The sequence below is a fragment of the Hibiscus syriacus genome, unplaced genomic scaffold (assembly GCF_006381635.1).
Source record: "Hibiscus syriacus cultivar Baekdansim isolate YM2019G1 unplaced genomic scaffold, ASM638163v2 tig00110597_pilon, whole genome shotgun sequence".
NCBI classification, from domain to species: domain Eukaryota; kingdom Viridiplantae; phylum Streptophyta; class Magnoliopsida; order Malvales; family Malvaceae; genus Hibiscus; species Hibiscus syriacus.
The window spans coordinates 2,408,300-2,418,581 of NW_024062795.1; positions in this window are offsets into that span (position 1 = coordinate 2,408,300).

A 10,282-nucleotide genomic window follows, 5' to 3' on the forward strand; every position below is an offset into this window, starting at 1 on the left:
AAGTGTTCTATAAAGTATAGTAATTGATTATACAAGTTGCTTCATTTTGTCCGTATCCGATTAAAATACCAAGCCAGAAGGAGGGGCATGTTGTGATGTTCGCAAGGACCGAGAAAGAAATGTAAGTTTGTTGGCCGAAACCTTAAAAAATAGGAAGCCAACCTCAAGCCAACCCATCAATTTTGACACTTGTCAAAGAGTTATAACTCTGAAAAATTAAATAGTTATTGATTCTTTTGATATTCTTTGAACTCATGTTTATGATTTGATTTGATTGTAAGCCTGAATTAAGAGGCAATGTTTTATAAAATTCTTTCATTCTTTGATCCCTATAATAAGAGAAAAGGGAAAAACATTTTCAAACATGACAGTTTCAAGTGTGAAAGGTCCTTGAAGCTTATGAGACTCATTATGTCTCTATTGGAGAAAAGGAATAAGCAATGCCAGAACATGAAGCATTCCACGATCTTGAAGTAGATGGTCCAAGAGAACAAAATGAATGAAGAATGAATAATGAAACTTATAACATTTCCTTGTGACGTTGTCAGTTACCCATCAAGAAGAAGATGATCTCATTATTCAGAAGGGGCACATATTACAGCTTGCATAAAATGCAAGACATTTTGTTAGAAGAATTGACCACTTCTTAAGTGTTTGTGACAATGCAAAGAGACGCCCTCGAGCTATTCAACATTATTGTGTAGTGACACCAGAATGAGAACATTCAAGTTAGGATATGTTGGGCACGAAGAGACCCAAGAGTACCCACTTTGAGGCATGACCAGAAATCCAGATCATGTTGGGATGACAAGATTCAGACCAAGAAGATATTGAGAATGAGTCTCACAACTTGAAATGTCAGGGACAGACCGTGAATTTGAGCAGAGCTTACCTTGTAAAGCAAACCAACCAAGCATCAATCAAAGGTAGAGTCCTGAAAGAACAATTCAGAAAGTGTAATTGAGCCAATGACGGGAATGGGGCAACACAATGGTATTTCTGATCATAGCAAGAAGTTGAAAGAGAAAGTAATTTCTCCGAAATAAAGATAAAAAATGAAGACAATAAGAAGATAGAAGAAGATCAGAAGGCTCTTCAGAAATACAATTTGGAAATTATGAGTTGTTATACGAATATCTAAAGCAAACCCCAGAGAGGAATGATCAAGTAGAAGAAGACTAAGTTCGCCACTTTAAAGTCAAATGAAGATGAAATCGACATTCATGCATTCAAGAGAACATCATCTGCATAAAAGAAAATGCATTACATTTAATTGCATTTGCAGTTAAACACATGGCTTTGATAGATTTTCAAATGAAGAGAGAAGATCAATGTTGTCAAAAACCCGACAAGTTGAAAGAGAGAATTCAAACTTTAATCGCAGTGAATCATGTTTAGAGTGGCAGAACCTGAAGAACAGAGAGGTCTAATCCACAGAAGAGGTATTACTCTGAAGTGATGACCATCAGATATAGAAGAAAAACATAAATGTTCGTGTATGAAGAGATGAGTCACTCGATTAAAGTGACTTGTACACATGAGATTGGGGCAAAGTCAAGTCTTCACCAAAGAGTAGTAAAGCAAATCCATTTTGTAAGCCTTCACCAAAGAGTAGTGAAGCACCATCTTAAGCCTTCACGGAAGAGTAGTGAAGCAAATCCATCTGTAAGCCTTTAGAGCAAGATGATAAGTCCTTCGGGCCATCCATAAAACCTTCGGGTAGGATGTTTTTACATGAATTTGAAAATGAAAATTATGTTTTAAGAAGATGAAATTTTTGAAAACGAAGAATGCGATTTTCAAAATTTCATAATTTATAAGTTCGTCGGGCTATCAGTAAGTCTTTCGAGCTTGATGTTTAAATCCTTCGGGTCATCTGTAAGCCTTTAGAGCAAGATGATAAGTCCTTCGGGCCATCTGTAAAACCTTCGGGTAGGATGTTTTCACATGAATTTAAAAATGAAAAAACGATGTTTTGAGAAGATGAAACTTTTAAAAACAAAGAATGCGATTTTCAAAATTTCACAATTTATAAGTCCTTTGGGCCATCAGTAAGTCTTTCGAGCATGATGATTAAATCCTTCGGGTAACTGGTAAGCCTTCACGGAAGAGTAGTGAAGTAAATTCATCAGTAAGTCTTTCGAGCATGGTAATTAAATCCTTCGGGTAATTTTTAAGCCTTCACCGAAGAGTAGTGAAGCAAACCCATCAGTAAGTCTTTCGAGCATGATGATTAAATCCTTCGGGTAACTGGTAAGCCTTCACGGAAGAGTAGTGAAGCAAATTCATCAGTAAGTCTTTCGAGCAGGATGTTGAAATCTTTCGGGTCATCAGTAAGTCTTTCGAGCATGATGATTAAATCCTTCGGGTCATTTGTAAGTCTTTCGAGTGAGATGATAAGTCCTCTGGGCCATTTTAAGCCTTCTCGGAATAGTGTTGGAGCAAACCATCAGATCATCAGATGTGGGAGGAAAGCGAAGGTTCTCGAGTACAAAGAAATGAATCAATTGATTAAAAGGAAATGCACACGATGAGTCATTAACCAATTCAAGGTCCTAGGAAGATAGAGGTTCAGATGGCAGCCGAGTCTAAGAAGATTCTCATATCTAGCTGTTGCGAGACAAGCTCCCGCAAGAGAAATGAATTATCAAAGATTCTCTTAAATTTTAAATTTTTCGAGTATAATGTTTTTCAAATCTGTAAGCATACATTAATAGGTGAAAACGTTTGATTTTCAGGATTAACCTTCGAAGTTGAGCCTTCATGGAAGAATAGTGAAGCAGAATTACACCAGAAGATTGTTCGAGTTCTACCCCCTGAAGCAAGAGGGAGTGAACCCGTAGGCAGAAGATTGTTCGAGTTCTACTCCCTGAAACAAGAGGGAGCGAACCTGTAAGTAGAAGATTATTCGAGTTATACCCCCTGAAGCAAGAGGGAGTGAACCCGTAGGCAGAAGATTGTTCGAGTTCTACTCCCTGAAACAAGAGGGAGCGAACCTGTAAGTAGAAGATTATTCGAGTTCTACCCCCTGAAGCAAGAGGGAGCGAACCCGTAAGAAGAAGATTATTCGAGTTCTACTCCCTGAAGAAATAGGGAGCGAACCCATTTTTAGAAGATTGTTCGAGTTCCTTAATCCCGGAACAAGAGGGAGCGGACCCGTCATTTGAAGATTTTTCAAGTTTCATTTATCCTGAAGTAACAGTAGAGTGCTTTAATCTTTTGAAGTTCTCAAGACCGGACAAACTCAATTATCTTTTGATCTTTGCTCTATTCTCGTTACACGACAACGAGCAAAGAGGGGCAGCTGTAGATGCTCGTTTTTGTCCGGGGTTAGATCGCTAAACCCGACCCCAAATCCGTTAAAGGCCCAATTCAAGTCCAATGTTCCTCAGCAGAGCAAACCAGCCTACTTGAAGCCTGGAAAACAAAAATGGTTAGAAGGAGTTAACAAGGGTGAAAAGGCAGTTAACAAAGAGGAGCATGACTGGGGGAATTAAAAAAACTGAAAAGGGTCAGTTTAAAGGGGTTACATGCAGAAAATAAAAGAGGGGAGTTATCACCATCAAGAGGGGGGGCTACCAGGGATTAACCAAAAAAAAGACAAGAGCACAGAACAGGGGGGCATTGCATTTTTGAGGGGATTCATTGTAACAAAAAAATAGTGTAATCGTTCTCATTTTTACACGGAATATACAAGGCTAGAATTTGAAATCTTAAGTTTTTTTTCCCAATGCTTCCATAAGCATGTTTCTTTCGTTTTTACATCCATTCAAAATGAAAAAAATAAAAAACCTATTATCCCAATAGAAATCGTCAACGAAAATAAACAATCCCAAACAGTAATAGCAAAGTTCCGAATAAAAAGATAAGAATTTAAAAGGAGATTCAAACAGAAAAGAAGAATCCGAAGGAAACCTCACCTGTCTTTGCAGTAACAGCTTTCGTGCTTTCGTGGGAAGGAGGGAACGTCTTCAACAGTCAAAGGTAACGCTCTTATAATTCCTCGATTAGGAGTGTTTGGGTTTGTAGAATTTTTGTGGTCATTAGAGAGCGGTGAAGGTGGCCATGGCAGTTGTTCTGTCGAATAGAAGAGAAGTAGAGAGGAGAGAAAGAGGTAAACGGCGCTGGGGGTTAAAGTTAGCAGAGGTGGGGGTTTAGTTATTAGGTTAGAGCTTAATTTAATATTTAGTTTTTTTTTTATGAAACGACATAGTTTAATTGGGGTACAGTGTATTTCATTTTTATGAGATTGAGTTTATTTTCTAGGTAGTCACGCATGTTTCCGATTTAGTTCATTTTAGTCCTCAAAATCCATGTTTCTTGAACTTTTAATTTTATCTTCATATTTTACGCGCGTTTTACTTTAGTCCCTGGTTGTACTCTAATTAATTTTTTGTTTGTTTATATATTTGGTTTGCTATTTTGAATTATTTCCATTTTAATCCTATACATGTTTGGGGTTTATTCTGGTTACAGTACTTGAAGTTGGGTTAAATTGTATTTTAATCCATCAGTGTATTAGCATACATATTAGGCTGTTTTTATACGTGCATTAGTGTATATATATATATATATATGTGTGTGTGTGTGTGTGTGTGCATTAGTATATTAGCATATATCTTGTGCATAATTTTTAATGTATAGTTACATGTATATACGTACTAGACCTTTTTTAAAACTTTATTTAATTATTTTATTATGGTAGTTCGTATATAATGCATTTTCTCCCTTTTTCAAATCTTTTTATTATTTTAATTAGTATAAAATTATGTAGATTTATTGCTAACTCATTTATAATTTCTGAGATATGTATAGGGATTTTTCAAACTAGCTGTAATATTTGTTCTTGCATATTTGCATGTTTATGTACGTTTGAGTATGCAATTGTCTCACTTCCAAGATTACATGACATTATTTTCTGCACAACTTGTATGATACCCTCACGTGCATAACTCGACCTATTACATAATCGGACTAAGGGTAATACCCTTTTAATTTAAAATTGTCTTGAGTGTCCTGTCTTAACTGATTAGAGGGCCGTTATGACAATTTTAAGTTAAAAGTGTATCCCGAAAAGTAAAACCAAAAATTGATTTGTTACCTAAAATTTTGGAACGAAAGAAAAGGAAATGTTCGTTTATTTAAATTTATCGAGAAAAGGTTGTTATAGCTTTTAAGATCTAATCTCGATATTTGTAAACAATCGAACATTCTTTATCTTTCTAAAACGACTTGGTAATTTTAATTTAATTCATTTGAGTGCTTTTGAATATTTTTAAATTTACATCTTTGTTTTATGGGATCAAAAATCAAATTAAATTAGAATTTGTAAAGCTCATTGCAAAGACATTAATTAATCGACTAGGTACCGTTTTAGGGCGTTGTGGGGGTGCTAATCCTTCCCTGCACGTAACCGACTCCCGAACTCGGATTTTGGTAACGCAGACCTTAATTTGTTGTTTTAATTAAAATTATTTTTTATTTAAAATAACAAACATTTTTGGGTGCCCAATCACACCCTAATCAAAGATTGGTGGCGACTCTTTAAACCTTATTTTTTTCGATCGTAAAGGAAATCCAATTTTTTTTCTTCTCGAAACGAAAGGTTTTTTAACTCGCATTTATTTTTAAATTAAATCAATTGAAAGAGGTAAATTAAAAATTAATGTGGTTTTCAAAATCTCACCTATAAAGAAAAAAAATCGTTTCGACAAGTAGTTTCCGCATGATTTGACCCCTTTTTTTTTGTCTGTACTAGTAACCCCGAAGAGGAGAGAGAACCCTATGCCAATGCGAGACCTGGTTTAGAATCCTCACGTCAATCTCGTATCGAGAACCGAACCCTCAGTCTGGGATACAAAGCCACCGCGCGGGTCTTGGTCACTGCAACTCATCATCTCGGACTTTTCTCGCATCCAGTTATTCTGGATTTGCTAACGTGATCGGATAACGGCTGATTCAGAGTAGGTTGGCTCTGGGTAACCTATTCATGTAGAGTCGGGTCGGCAGCTTTTGAATCCAAATAGGTTGTTTTCAAGCCAAGATTAAAGACTTCGCCTTCAAGCGCAGGTCTAACGGCAAGGGAATCCGCTGTTTAGAAGAGTTAATAGCACTTTACCGGAATAGAACTCTCAGGATGAATGCAAGTGGCTGTGGGCTAGTCTGATTCAGAGGCTGAATGCGTACTTCACTATCTCGGGATGTCTGCCCACTGACTGTAACCTAAGCCCTGTTAGAAGTCAAACTCTTGGAATTGTGTAGAAGTTCAACGTGGCAAATGAAGATAGATTCACAAGTAAACAAAACAAAGTGGAAATGCTTGGCAGTACACTAAACCACACATGCATATGTCGGCAAAGATTTTTCTTTAATTGTTTGAATTCACACGGCAACATGTCAAGCAAGAATTAAGGAGAGAAGTTGAGAAGCATCCAGAGGTCCTCAAATAAGTCGGTTATACAACCTATATATATGTGTGCTTAGCCTTTAGTTGGTGTGAAGTAGTGAGCGTGAATAAAAAAGTGAGTGAGCGTAAATACGATTGAGGAGTGAAAAAATAAAGAGATTTGAGAGATATATTGTGAAGCTTAGCAAAGCTTTAAATATATTGGTGAGTTTGTAAACTAGCAGCAGCTAGTATTGCAGTATTGTAATATTGAGAGTGTCGTTGTAACATATTTTGTTTCGTATAAATAAAATTTTCTGAGTGTTATAAATTATCGTGAGCCCATCTACGCTTCCAACAAGTGGCCTCAGAGCTTGGTTCGAGTTCAACGTGGTGGAGAAGATGGCCAACATGATTCAACCTCAAATCCCGAGATTGACAAAGACAAATTATGGCAATTGGAGCATTCAAATGAAGGCGTTACTAGGGTCCCAAGATTGTTGGGATATCATCGAGGATGGTTACACCGAGCCCGAAAATGCAGCAGCAGAAGCAGCCTTGGCCAATGAAGAAAAGAAGGTATTGAAGGAATCCCGGAGAAAAGATAAAAAAGCATTGTTCTTTATTTTTCAATGAGTAGACGAATCTACCTTTGAAAAAATTTCTGATGCAAAGACCGCAAAACAAGCGTGGGAGATTTTGCAAAAATCTCTACAAGGTGTCGAAAAAGCAAAGAAGGTACGCTTACAAACTCTCCGTGCTGAGTTTGAGATGCTAAAAATGAAAAATACAGAAAACATCGATGATTATATTAGCCGTGTGAAAACGGTCGTAAATGAAATGAAAAGAAATGGTGAATCACTCGATGATGTTAGAGTGATGGAAAAAATTTTGCGGTCATTAACAAGAAAATTCGATTACGTGGTGGTGGCAATCGAAGAATCAAAAGATTTATCTCAGATATCGATTGATGAGCTTGTGGGTTCACTTCAAGCCCATGAGCAGAAAATGAAACAAAATGAGGATTCTGAAAATTTGGAGCAAGCTCTACAAAGCAAGATGAATGTCAACGAAGGAAAAGCTAGCAGCAGCTACACACAAGGACGAGGAAATCGTGGTGGTTATCGTGGAAGATATAGAGGAGGACGAGGAACTCGTGGACGTGGTGGTCGATCACATAGCACCGATCAAATGAGTGAAAGCAATCCAACATCAGGTCGTGGACGAGGATTCAGAGGCCGAGGTAGGGGCAGATATCAACAAGGAAGTAAATTCCAGGTACAATGTTATAATTGCAATAAGTATGGTCATTATAGTTATGAGTGTAGATCTGCTCCTAAACAAGAAGAAAGAAATAACGTAGCAGCAGCTGAAGAAGAAAAAATTGAAAAATCTCACGTATTCCTCACTTATAAAGGAAATGAAGAATTCAAGAAAAATATTTGGTATCTTGATAATTGTGCCAGTAACCATATGTGTGGTCAAAGGGAACTGTTTGTGAAATTAGATGAAACAGTTCATGGACGAGTAACGTTCGGAGATGACTCGCACGCAGAAATAAAAGGAAAAGGCAAAGTCATGATTACTCAGAAAAATGGAGAAAAGAAATATATTTCAGATGTTTATTATGTACCTGCTTTGAAAAGCAATATCATCAGTCTTGGTCAACTCCTGGAAAAAGGATATGAAGTGCAGATGAAGAATCGCTCGCTCGCCATCAAAAATAAAGAAGGAGAATTGATAGCCCAAGCTGATATGACTCGAAATCGTCTCTTTACAATTGATATCGAGTCAGGAGAAGTAATGTGCATAAAGACCGCGATCAAAGATGATTCATGGCTATGGCATCTAAGATATGGACATCTTGGATTTTCTGGATTGAAGCTGTTGTCAAAAACAAGCATGGTGAAAGGACTACCAGAGATCAACCCTCCAAATCAATTATGTGAGGCTTGCATCAAAGGGAAGCAACATAGACAAAGCTTTGAAGTTGGTAGATCCTGGCGTGCCCGAAGACCACTGGAGATAGTACACACAGATATAGCCGGTCCTTTTGACATACCATCGCTTGGCGGTAACAGGTACTACCTAACTTTCATTGATGATTTTAGTAGAAAATGTTGGATTTATATCTTGAAAGAAAAGTCAGAAGCGTTGGAAAAATTGAGAGAATTCAAAGCAATGTCGGAAAAACAAAGCGGTCAATATTTGAAGATACTCAGATCAGATAGAGGAGGCGAATATACATCAAAGTTATTTGAAGAATTCTGCAAAGAGCATGGTATCATCCATCAGCTGACAGCCAGATACACGCCACAACAAAATGGAGTTGCAGAAAGGAAGAACCGCACAATCCTGGATATGGCGAGAAGCATGATAAAAGGTAAGCAACTACCGAGAAATTTCTGGGCTGAAGCAGTTCGATGTGCAGTTTATTTATTGAATCGATGTCCAACAAAAAGCGTGAAGTATATGACGCCAAACGAAGCATGGAGTGGACAGAAACCAGGAGTTGGACACCTCAAGATTTTTGGATGCATCGCATATGCCCATGTTCCCGAACAGACCAGAAAGAAGCTTGATGACAGAGGAGAAAAATGTATTTTCATTGGCTATGATGAAAGAAGCAAAGCTTACAGATTATATAATCCTCTCACAAAGAAGATAATAATTTCAAGAGATGTCGAGTTCGATGAAGCAGACTATTGGAGATGGAGCGAAGAGGAAAAGAAAGTTGAAGGACTATTTTTTGAAGATAAAGATGGTGATCTTATCAATCAAGATGAACAAGATGATGATCAAGATCCTCGACAAAATCTACCATCATCGTCAAGCAGCAGCAGCGATGCCAGCAACATAATAGAAGATCCTGAAGCATCTCCCACAGAACTTCGAAGATCCACAAGAGAGAGAAAAATGCCAGAAAGGTACAACGATTATGAACTAAATAATGTTTCACTTTTCTGCTTGCTTGTGAACAGTGATCCAATAACATACGAAGAAGCGGTTGAAGATGACAAATGGAGGAATGCAATGGATGAAGAAATTGCATCAATAGAAAGAAATGATATATGGGAGCTAACAAGACAACCAGAAGGCCATAACCCAATTGGAGTAAAATGGGTTTACAAGACAAAGACCAATAAAGAAGTAAATGTTGAGAAGTACAAAGCGAGGCTAGTTGTCAAAGGCTATAAACAAAGACAAGGAATAGACTATGATGAAGTATTTGCTCCAGTAGCAAGGATCGAGACCATCAGACTTCTCACAGCAGTCGCAGCACAAAAAGGATGGAAAATTTATCAAATGGATGTGAAGTCAGCATTTTTAAATGGCTACCTAGAAGAAGAAGTTTATATTGAGCAACCACCTGGATACATTAAAAAGGGACATGAAGACAAAGTTTACCGATTGAAGAAAGCTCTATATGGTTTGAAGCAAGCCCCGAGAGCATGGAACACAAGGATTGATGAATATTTCCAGAGAAATGGGTTCATGAAGAGTCCATACGAGCATGCCTTATACACAAAGAAAAATGAAGACGGTGATATCATGATCGTGTGCTTATATGTGGACGACATGATTTTCACAGGAAATAATCCAGGTATGTTCAATGATTTTAAGAAAGCTATGACTAAAGAATTTGAAATGACAGATATTGGAGAAATGTCATACTTCCTTGGAGTTGAAGTGAAGCAAATGCAAGAAGGAATATTTATATCACAAAAGAAGTATGCAGAAGAAATTTTAAGAAAATTCAGAATGGAAGATTGCAAGCCGGTAGCCACTCCAGCAGAACCAGGAGTCAAATTAAGTGTGAATTCAACAAGAGAGCAAGTGAATCCGACGTTGTTCAAAAGCATAGTTGGAAGTCTAAGGTATCTGACTATTACACGA